The 11,589-nt window shown below is 40.9% G+C and overlaps 1 protein-coding gene across 7 annotated transcripts in view; it reads right to left on the bottom strand.

The window, feature by feature from the left end:
* Positions 1 to 8,721, bottom strand: part of nrxn2a (neurexin 2a) — a 120,344-nt gene extending 111,623 nt beyond the window's left edge. For 6 of the 7 annotated variants that reach the window (XM_079355421.1, XM_079355419.1, XM_079355423.1 and 3 more), the window contains exon 1: positions 8,298 to 8,721. The gene's annotated coding sequence lies outside the window, so the exon portion shown is untranslated. Of the gene's footprint in view, positions 1 to 8,248; positions 8,273 to 8,297 lie in introns of those variants that run through there. The other variant, XM_079355418.1, reaches the window with a different exon arrangement.
* Between the last annotated feature and the right edge of the window lie 2,868 nt (positions 8,722 to 11,589).

Genomic DNA, 11,589 nt, shown 5'->3' on the forward strand with positions numbered 1-11,589 from the left:
CTGTGATGGTGGGGGCGTGATGCTTCAAGTCTGAAATACAATGTTAGACGCCTGAGTAATAGATCCATGAATTTAAAGGCTTCTCAGATGCCAAAACAAAGCAGAGTGCTTTACAATACTGAGGGACTGCATTTTAAAACTCAAACTATCACCACAGCAAGATTTAATACCCAAGTCTAAATGCTCATATGTTAACTATTTAAATAAAGAATTTAGATTACTAAGGCCACTGTGTTTTTGCAAAAACTGAAGTAGGTTTAAGTTTCTGTGCCCTGCTGTGTTGTCAGTCTAAAGACCAGCTCATTACATTTTACTTCTAGCGTGGCAAAAGCATGAACGTTTGAAGTAAGGGTGCATCAGAAGAAGGGTCATGATACAATTTAAGTAAACAGTTTATCCTCCATCAAAGTGGATAGTCTACTTAGACTCAGCTCGACATGGTTCCTAGTGGAACCCCTCCGACTGCACCTAAATCCATGGACATTTCATCAAACAGTCTAAAAAAGAGAATACAGAGCTGTTTCGGTTGGCTGTGATTTCTGTTTCACATGTGAACCAAAAATGATGTCATTTGCTGTCATTAACTTCAACGGAGGCTGATAGGGTAAGTGTTGGCTTCGGTTTATTTTCATTACAATTTAAGATTATGTAAAAGGGCTGAACCAACATACAATGTGTATAAAGGCACATCAGCAGTGCAGCAGTGTGAAGATCCCTAAAGCTTTCAAAGATGAAAAACACAGACTACACAAACAGTAAGAAAAACACCGATCTAAAAGCAATGAAGAGAAAATCCTCAGTCAGGGAGTTAACATTTACAGTTTGTGTATCAAAGATCAATGAAGCCCTTCTGCAACTGTGAAAACTTCATACAGTACATTCGCTCATCTTTGGAACTGCATGGTCTGAATATGCAAATAGTCTACTACATAACCAAGAAAGCAACCAAGTGATTTTTAGTCTAAATGACAGCTCCTTCCCCCTCAACTCTCAAAGAAGACTTCAATTGCCGCTGAGACCTCGTCCTCTTCTGGAACACCACATATCAACTTGTGTTCTGAAAATTAGCTCCCCATAAAGACGCTTGGTAAAATATATGCACAAAAAATTTAATGAGACAACCAGTCCCTCCTGTGCCTAAGTGACATTACCAGGAGCCATCATTCAGTGCTGCACTCATCTCTGTCCATCTCTACACAGCTAATGATGGAAATGTTTGCCCTTGAAATCTCAGTTAATAAGCAGCTCTGCTATGACATCCGTGATTAGATCATCCAGAGCTGTCACATCTCATCCTGAGGAGGACGCCACCAGACAAAACCAAGAGTGGGAGCAAGCCTACTCCCTTATACTCTCTCTTTTTTTTTTTTTTTTAACAAACACACTGGCCTGGATCAGAGAGCTGCACCTAGACCTGATGAATGCTGACATTGATACGGCGTGGAGCCTCCTCATGCAGGTAGGACACACGAGACAAACACCTTAAGAGATGAAGCAGCCTCGGGCAAGGATGAGATTGAGTTTGCAGTGCGGCACTAGATGAGATTTCCCATGCATACTATAACGAATTAGCATGAGTCTGTTCCCCATGAGAGATGTCTACAGACACAGGGTGAATCGAAATAAATGGCTGTCCCGGTGTTTACCACACCATCCCCCCCCTCGATACCGCAGTCAGTTGGCCATCTGAGTGTGACAAGCCCGGTTCAAGCACAGCAGAGACCAGCGTGATGGATGGACAGCTAGGCAGCTGCTAAAAATCTCTTGAAAAACGCCCCGGCTGATATGTCACTCACTGATCAATTGCTTCCACGTAAATCTGCCGTCTGAAAAAGAAAGTGTGCAGGGCTCAGGGGCGTGTCTACACTTGGGGGCTGACTTAGGGGTGGCATTAAGTGTTCGCAAAGACACGTCAGAATATTTATTTAGCCTTTCTGTCTCCACTAATCACATCTACTTTAACTACTAACATTAAAGGCAGTCCAGATACACTTTTTAAGATTTTGGTTGAAATTGTCTTCAGGTCCTGACAGTATAACTCATGTGCTCTGCAAAAGAAACGAAAAAAAATCTGTCATGTGTAGCAGTTGTAAACGCGTAAAAACTTCAACCAATGTCGGCACGCAGTACACGTTTTATAAACCAATCAAGCCTCTCTACCTCATGCATGCACAAGCCCACTCTCAAAGCATGAGCTGAAATCCGCTTCTGGACCAATGACGCTATTGCATTTAAGGGGGCGTGGCTTTTGAGAGGGCACAGAGGGGAGTGGGTGATTGAATATGGAGCCCGGAGAGAGGATGCTACTTTCCAAATCATGCTAGTTTTCGAAAATGACCTACTCTGCCTGTAAGGTATCATACAACCTCAGGACCAATGAGCTATCATCTGAGGACAATGTGCTTCTGAGAATAATTGTAAACTTGGGGCTTCAAATGTAACCAGCAGTTAGCGATGAAGTACTGTGAGTTGCACTGCTTTTAGTCCAACTAGAAACTTGAAAAACGAGATTAAAATGGGAGTTTGGAAAAATAATTTAAGAGGCGATTATTCACTGCACCTATATGCCAGGTGTTTGCAAACAACTTCCAGGATTGCACTGTGTCCAGAATGCATCCCATTCATCAGTCTCCACATGAAAAGACTTCCCATTTTACACTGAAAGCCTTCAAAAAACACAGTGAGGCTATACCACTGAAAGTGCAAAAGACCTACCAATATCCTGTTCCATGCCTACATATTTAAATTTGTATGCAAAAATCTGTAATAGAGAAGGACTTGAGCTTGTGTAGATGGTAAATGGGTTTGAACTTGTAAAGAGCTTTTCTCGTCTTTTGACAACTCAAAGTGCTTTTACACTGCAGGTCACACCTTCTTATTCACGCCTGTTCACACAGTGATGGCAGAGCTTGCTATGAGGAGTGTCCATCAGTATGAACTAATCCATTCATAAACATTCACACACCAACAACAAAGCATCAGGAGCAACTTGGGGTTAAATGCCTTGAATTTCCCTTGGGACCAATAAAGTATCAATCTATCATGCTCAAGGTCACAGCTGCAGGACATGGGGATCAAACCCACAACCTTCAGGTTGAAAGACTACCGACTCTACTTCCACTAAGCCACAGCTGTCCAACATTAAGGTATTAGGGTACAACTGTTACATTTCTGTAAGTTGCTACGTAGCCCAAAAACTGTTTTGAACACAGGTCAGTATTTACACCTGACAGATAGCCAATCATAATTCAGGAATATGGAGTGGCACTTTTGATGGCCAATAACATTTGAGATGGGACTCCCTGCCACCCATGTCCCCTGGAAGTCCAAGGTCCAGATCCTTTTCCTCATATCTGATAAAGCTCAATGGCTCAATAAAATCGACAATAAAATCAACAATGGCTGACCAAGTTTCCCCCCCACACAAGCTACCTTTCATCATCAAACCTCGCATTCCCCCATGGCAGATTCCCTGCAGATATTACCTCCAAAAGATGAATGCTGTGCGGGCGAGAGTAACGTCTGGAATGAAAGAGAAAGATTCATTGAGCGATCTGCAAACGGAGATAGTGTAAGACCTCAGCAGCCTCCGTCAAGACGTCTCAGGTGGCAACAGATCTGATGAAAGTTCAATCAGAATCTTTCAAGTGGCCAAACTGCACTCAGGATTTTCTTAATTTCAAAGTAAGAGTCTGCCAAGGTAATGAAGATTATCAGGCTGACTGTCAGCTAAGGTGAGGGTTTGACCTTCCTGACGTCGGCAGGGTTTCAGCACGAGAGACTTGCTTATGCACGCTTTTCTTTAAGAATGACACTGATGGACTGTAAAGGTAGCTAACTGTAGTGCTATCATAAATATACTGCGGTATTGATTTCGTCTGTTGTTAGACTTGTGATTGATTTTTGCTAGTGGAAATTTATTTTTAAAGCATCATTTGCTTTTTAGGGTTGGAGAACACCAACACAAACTTGCAAAATCCAAAGATGCCTGTAATTGAACAAAATTCCTGCCGCAAGTGCAGAGTGTATCAACTGACAGTAATTTAATGGGGGGTTTTTTGTGGAAAGACTTGTTCTCTCACAGGCAATTATGCCACCCAATTTGTGTCACCTATCTGTACTTTAGCCTTAAATAACACAAAATTGGATTGAATGTTGCTATACTGAAAGTCACTTTGCACAGCTATACTTGTATAGGAGTTAAAACGCAGAATCTCAACAAGAAAGTAACCAGAGTATAAGGAGAAGTTATTCTTTACCATCTTAAATTCTCCCTCTTTGCACTAAGTAGTAGGTTTGGGCCCCGTTTCGTTGCCATCTTCTGAGCACTGTAACTGCATAATGTATATCCTGACAGAGTGATATTGTGTTTTATATCTCTAAGGGCACTGATTATGCTGCCTGGGCACATTTTAGTTAACCGTGCAGTTTCAGCTTCCCTTTCTCGTGCTGTCACACAGTAACCACAATGGATGAGCTGAAATACTTACATTTGCAATGCAATGCGAAACGTGTGAGTATGCATGAGACACCTGAATGGAAGAGCCGGAGACGAACCTGCTTTGCTTTAAACTGCTGGCTCACGTATCTCACAGTTTAAAAGTGAATGCTTATTATAAATACCAGCTTCAGGGGCTTTTATCTGCACTCTTAGAGCTCATTATTCTGTATGCTATTTTGGTCCAATTACAATAGAAATGTGCAATGTTAAACTGTGTGATTATGAACACTTGCATTACTTCATATTTCTTTGTTATTACTGGTCTAAAATTGCCTCTGAATCAAGACCAGAGGCTAATAGGAGGCCACGGAGCGCATCAATCTTTTTCTACATGAAAGAAAAAAAAACATGTTTTTTTTTTTTTTTTTTTACTGGGCCCGAATGAGCTTTTAACTGTAGTTACACTGTCAATTAAGCAACAGAAAGTTCACCAATGTTCCTCAAAGGAAAAGCTTGTTCGCTAATAGCACCCTAGTTTGAACTTTCAGGAAAACTGGTAGATATAAAACCAGATAAACGTCATAACTTTATTTATACTTCACAGTGGCTGCATGGTCCCTCACTAAAATGTGCTTTGCTGTATTTTTTGTCGTGCACATACTTAATGAATCACAGCTGAGCTCTTCAAATAACATTTCTGTCAATCTGACAGGCTGCAGTGTACCTTTCCTGAATCCTGAGCAGCATTTTGCTTACAGAAAATTATAGACCACCTTCCCTTCCAATACACCTACTTTACCACCTGTGGGGAAAATAACTGGCAATTTCACCGACTATTATTTCACAGATATATCACTGTATCAATCAAGCTTTTCAACTCGCTTGCAAATGTAAATGCAGAGCGAGGTTTGGGGTTTTTTTGTGCGTGCTTTTTTAGACATGTCCGTTTCTGGACTGTAATATTGTTTTACAACCTTCCAGCTACTTTTAAAAACAAGTGGCACAATGACCCAGATTGTGAGTTAACCAACAGTGTGCTGCTGGTGTCACGACTCTAAATACAAGGCTTGCAGCTATACGCCTACGATTTGGTGAAAGATTTCCTTTTCTATTCCATTTTCATTAGAACTAACACACAAATAATGAGATAAACCCAAACTCGCCGAAGGTGTAGAGAGAGACAAAGATCTAAACAATGACCTTTTTTTGTCTTCACCATCCAGGGACATAATCCCTTGTTTGGCTCTGCAGCTGGCATGCAACTGAGTCACGCGTCAGCACTGATTAGAAGCAGCAGTGGTCCGCGGGCCCCGTTCCTCTGCCAGAGCCAGGAGTGGAAAAGGCCAGGGCCACCACTCTCAGTCTGTGGATGTGACCTTGATGGGGTATGATAGAGAGGAAGCGACACGATTCGCAATGCCACACAATATCTCTAACCTTCCACTACCCCAGTATGCAGGCTGAGGCTACTGAGCTGTGACACAAACACACACACAGACTCACACACTAAAACATACACACCACGTCAACTGTGCACTGTCATTATTTCAACCAGTCTCCTCCTTCATGTCATCTTTCTTTTTTTTGCATATAAGCTGGTGCTTTGTACAAGATGTCCTCATTCCTAATGTTTTTTTTTTCCTCTTGTACATATTCAGCAGCTGCCATGCTGACATTCAATTCCCATAAGTTAAGTTTTAATGGCAAAAATAATTTCTATTTGTAGGCTAAATTTAAAGTAACATGATGCAGAATACTCCTATTTGTAACTGTTTAATATTTTAATGTCATGATGCCAAGTATATTAGTCATTTTTATTAAATGCTAACTCTTCACCCAAACTCTAAGATCTCATTGGATGCAGGGAAACAGACAGAAGTCTCATGAGTCAGACATTAGCAACACAAGTGGGGTAAAGATGGCACTGAAGGCCCCAAAAATAACAGTTGGTGAGTAAAATCTTGGCAGTGTTGTTGCCTGTGTCAAGTGAAGATAATGAGTAATAACAAACATGTAAATTGAACTAAGCTGCAATTATAAAAGATGTATAATTGCAGGAAAATAAAAATGCAGAATAACAAAAAGTAAACAAAAGGAAAAAGCCTGGAAACAACTGCTTGCTGCATAAAATACCAGCCAAACAATAGATCCTCTAATATCATACATAGTTCATGTTTTAAGCGTCGCGAGCAGACTTGTTGTTGCTAAAGAATGCAATATCATTTAAATGAGCCTGTCAGCTGGACCAGCGGGGTTTAAGAGTGCAGCCGACCAGCATGTGGTAATGAGAGAACGTGCAGCACATCTGAGATGCAACACTTTGTGCTGTCCGAGGGCGAGGTGCTGAAAGGTGGAGTGCAACAGTAGCCAGGCAGAGGTGGTCCCCTCATTCAGGTGCACAGGAAATCTGAGCTATAGTGATGCCATCGCTGGCCTTCCTGCTTTGTGAATATTTAGATTTCAGTTTACACTCCTCACAACACTCAGTAGCAAAATGTAGCCTTGCTGCAGTTGGAGGAGAATTTGCAAAACAAATGGGTTTACAAGCCAAGCTGGAAGGGAAACAGGAGAGTTTTTGGGGCCACTCCCTTCTTTTCTTTTCTTTTTTTAAACAAAGTTTTCAAATAATTGGTAGAATTTGTATGTTATGAGCCTATAAAATCAAAATCAATAAATGAAAAACACCCTTGAATACGCGGGCATTATTCAAGGATAAATAATCAATTAATAAGCAAACTGTGTGTTCATCCACACTCATGTTCTTCAAATCAGTGTTGTTTGCACAAAATGTGTTCTTTTTTTTATTATCTTTGGTTTTTTAATTTAAGCCAAACCACCTCCTCCAGTGCTCACCCCTGCTGAACTGGTGCCATGTAATGTGCTGTGTGGAGGCAGCAGCTTCCTCTGGAGGCTTGGATTCTGGGCTGCATGTTTCAACAAACATTTTCTTATCAGATGTGAGAAAAAAAAAAAAAAAACATTTCCTTTTCTGGTTCACAACTTCTCCCCTGATTTAAAGGCTTATCGGCTATTTAGAGCTGATGGTGAAGCCTCCTTTGTTGCAGGTGATGTGGCAGCTTCCTGACTTTACAGTTACCTCTCTCTCTCTCTCTCTCTCTCTCTGTCTCTCTCTCTCACTCTCTCTCTCCTCATTCCTATCTTTAAACTGCCCAATCCTTAGCCACAGAACAAGAAATCCCTCTCAATAATAAATAGGCTATACCTCCAGCATTTCAGAGACAAGGGCCCTGCATGCTGCATGACTCGAAGACCACCATAACTTCACTTTTAGCCTTATAAAAAATGAATACCGTGCCAACCCGGCATGTGGCGAAATCAAACAATAGCAGATCGCTGGTTTTCATATTTGTGCCGTGGCTACAGCCTTTTTATGAACAGTAAAGCCAGCCACCTTGTGTGCTGTAACTCAACCACAGGACATGTCTTCCGGCACGCAATTAGGCGACCTCATCTCATCTGCAACCGTGTTGAATTTGGAAAGCATACACCTCTTCCTCCACCCGCCTCAAGTGACTGTAAACACCAATAAACTAAGATGGTTGATTTTGTAAGCCTAATTCTCTTTAGAGAAACCTCCAAAAAAAAAAACACCTCGTAAGAAGTGTCAGTAATTGGCGAACAGCAGCCGAACACAGCCGAATAGGAATACAAACAATTCCTGACCACCACTGACATTGAAAAAACACACACACACGCACAGAGCCTACACACACTCACAAACACAAAGAAAGAGCGTGCTTTCTTTCTTTCTTTCTTTCTACTGCAGCAGGCTTTAAAGCTAATTACCTCCGTGCATAAGGTCGTCTGTGTGTGGGAGGTGTGCGGTGTCATTTACCTGAGCATCATCCGGCGATCCGACACATGGAGACAGCGAGGGGGTCTGCTTATTCCAGTCGGGCACAAAAGACAAAAAAAAAAGGGGGGGAAATCCTGAATTGAATGCGGCAGAGGAGTATTCGACCTCTTCCTTCAATATATACTGCTCTCCTTCCTTATCTCTAGATGTTTCTGTGCCGATGGAGGCAGGCAGAGAGGGAAGCCCGGAGCTCCTTCTCTACACAAAGATGCTTTCTCTCCTCCGCCGCACCGAGAGCAGCAGCAGCAGCAGCAGCACAGCCGTCATTCCCCCGACACTTGATGGTAATAGTTTGGTAGGTAGCTTATATGGGTTGAGGGCGCGGTCAGCTGCTGTTGACCAATGGTGCTCCCCATCAAACTATCAGCAGCGTTGCCATGGAGGATTAAACGGTGTTAAAACACACAATCATAACCTGAGATGTAGTCAGGAGTTTATTTAGAAGCATCAAAAAAAAAAAAAATCACAGAAGAAGAAGCATATCAACATAGGAGTGGCTTCTTCTTGAAAGCAAAGAGTAGAGGGAAACACTCAGGTTCAAGTCCCTCATCATCAACCCCACCCTCATGCTGCCAAAGTGCCCTCAAGCAAGACTCAGGGCAAGCTACCCCAGCTGTTCAAAAACCCAGCAACATATGTATTCATTATTCTTCAATGAGTCATTATGCAGCTAAAAAAAAAAAACCTTTATTACAAGGTGTGTCTCCATGCTTACTACTCTGGATGGCATTGTTGTTTCATCATGTAAAAACAATATTACCCCAAATGTCACTCCATACAGTAGCACCTTTAATATTTCGTTTGGCTAATTGGCCAATTATAAAGAGGACTTCCATTTCTCTGGTGACTCAATGTTGAATTTATATATTTAGTAAGAAGTTCAAAGAAAATCACATCAATGCAGGGACGATGGAAACAGAAGCTTTAAAATGTTCTCCAATACTGTCTGCCATCATCATTTGAAGATGAATGAGTTTTGATTTGGCAGGACATCACTTAAACTGGTTTTGTTTATTTTGGTTTTGTTTTTCACATAGCCCTGGGAGATTCAAATGCACCAAGGAATGTTCATTTGTTGTCACAGTTTAATCATATATTCAAGTGATTTGAGAATTGAGTTTTAAATTCTTTAACAAATGTGTTTCTAAAGTTATAACCGGAAGACTTACATTGAATAATGTTGCTTAACATTTTTAATAAAGCACAAACTCTAATTTATTCGTGAAGCAAGGTAAAGCTTATTTACTGTACATGTCAATCATAAAAGCACTTCATTAGAATTTAAGTTGTTTAGAAAATGGGAAATAACACATTTAAAACAAAACTGAGAATAGGATAAAGATCAGTGTCGAATATTTTACTTATCAGTGACAGTTGGCTCACCCCTACAGACCCCTTAAAGCCCGTAAAGGGGAAACGGCATGGGTCCAAGCCTTTCATGCAGGAGAGATAAAATCATAGCAATCTTGAATCTGAGGATGAAGTATGAATAATGTATGTTCTGAAATGTTTTTGCCTGCGAAACAATTCAGCCTGAATGAGCAGATGGGGCTGAATACTTTTACATCTATCGACATTTCAAAATCCTCACTGCTATGAATCAACACCACCGATGTTTATAATATAACACCTTCTGGGAATGACGTCATTAACGTGAAAGAAAAGAGTGCTTTGTTTGATTTCTTTGCAGTACATAAACACATTATTTACTACTTATGTATCAAAGTGGAAATATCTAGAAGAAAAAAAAGCTTGAAAACAGTGAATTATGTTAGAGCTGAGCAATACTGTGTAGGTTAAATTCTTTGATGTTAAAGCATGCTGATCACATCTTAACTAATCGGCAACCCTTGGTTTTTAAAAAAATAAAGCCAATTGCAAATAAAAACTTCAGTTCTTTAAGTGTCCACTTGAGGTTGGCTGCAAAAAAACAAGGAATCCCCACAAGGTGCTATATGACACTTTTATAGCAGAAATAAGTCTAGTAGTAGCTCATGCTGTTATTTGTAAAATGAGACCAGGGATGAGTTATTAAAATGCAAACCTTTGGATTATATTAAGGCCGAGGGTTACTCTTAGTCTTTTATAACTAGAGGGGCATGGCTGGGTTGACTGACAGAAAGGCTTTAACTGTTTGCAGGTAGCTAATAGCCCACCTCAGCTTAAACTCTTTGCCTGTTGCGAGATTGATCCAAAGTGGGGTTGGAGAAGCCATTTCCATTGCGGCGACCATAATCATAACGCCACTTCAGGAATGATTGAGACCACGTCTATGCTTTGATTAGAACACATGACCCTTCTAGATACAGGCTAATTGTTTCCAACCTTCCTTTTCAAATAAAGTTCATACCCATATTAAGAGGTTGATGAATGTTCTGCTGGTTTAGTGTTAGAGATCATTGGTTGTGAATCTCCGGCTTGTCATCATCTTACCTTCAGCCTATTGCATTGCCATATCTGAATGATGATTTAGCTGCAACTTTTGGCTCTGCGTCACCATTTGGCAGTGCAGAGTACAGGGCTTGTCTGCCAGAATACCTTCAGCAATTTCCCTTGCAAGTAATTGTTAATGGAGTCTACAAGTGGAAAATAACCATTGTACGTGTTTAACACAAATTAAGTCATCACACTAACAGAATGTTAATGTAGTACCAATCTTGGAAACCACTGGCTAACACAGCATGTTTGAGCAGCTGGCAACTTCACTGTGTATGTGGTGAAGCCAGAATTTATCCGTATAGGACACTGAAATCCAAAATATTTTTCTTTACAACGTTCATTGATTACAGTTCAACCAGCATCTTAAGAAGCGAGAAAGAAGTAAAGAGACATAAAGATGATCGATATCTACAGTTTCATGCTGATGTATGTTCATGACGATTTATGTGGTAGAAATGCTTTGTAGATATTGAGTATAAGCTGGTATCCTTTCATATTCATGTGGGCTAGTTTCTTAGTTAAACGCTTCCCTGTATCTGCAGAGAGTGTTTTTTTTTCTCAAACATTGCCAACTGGTGTTTGGACTGTAACTCTCCTCTCACTTCTAAACCATTCAGATACTGAGGCAGTCACAGACATTTGACCATCAGTCTCCCTATTCTTAGCTCTGCTTGCTGTGTGGCCTTGTGGTTTGAAATATCCCTGGGAGGGTCTGTGGGTCCCGACCATAGACTGTATAAAACATAAATGCAAGTCTCAGTGAAATCCCCCACTGGTTTCTGAAGATGTGTTATTGAGCCTAAACTGTGGTGGTCACCAGATTAAGTGCTGC

Source organism: Symphodus melops (assembly GCF_947650265.1).
Source record: "Symphodus melops genome assembly, chromosome: 11".
Lineage (NCBI taxonomy): Eukaryota > Metazoa > Chordata > Actinopteri > Labriformes > Labridae > Symphodus > Symphodus melops.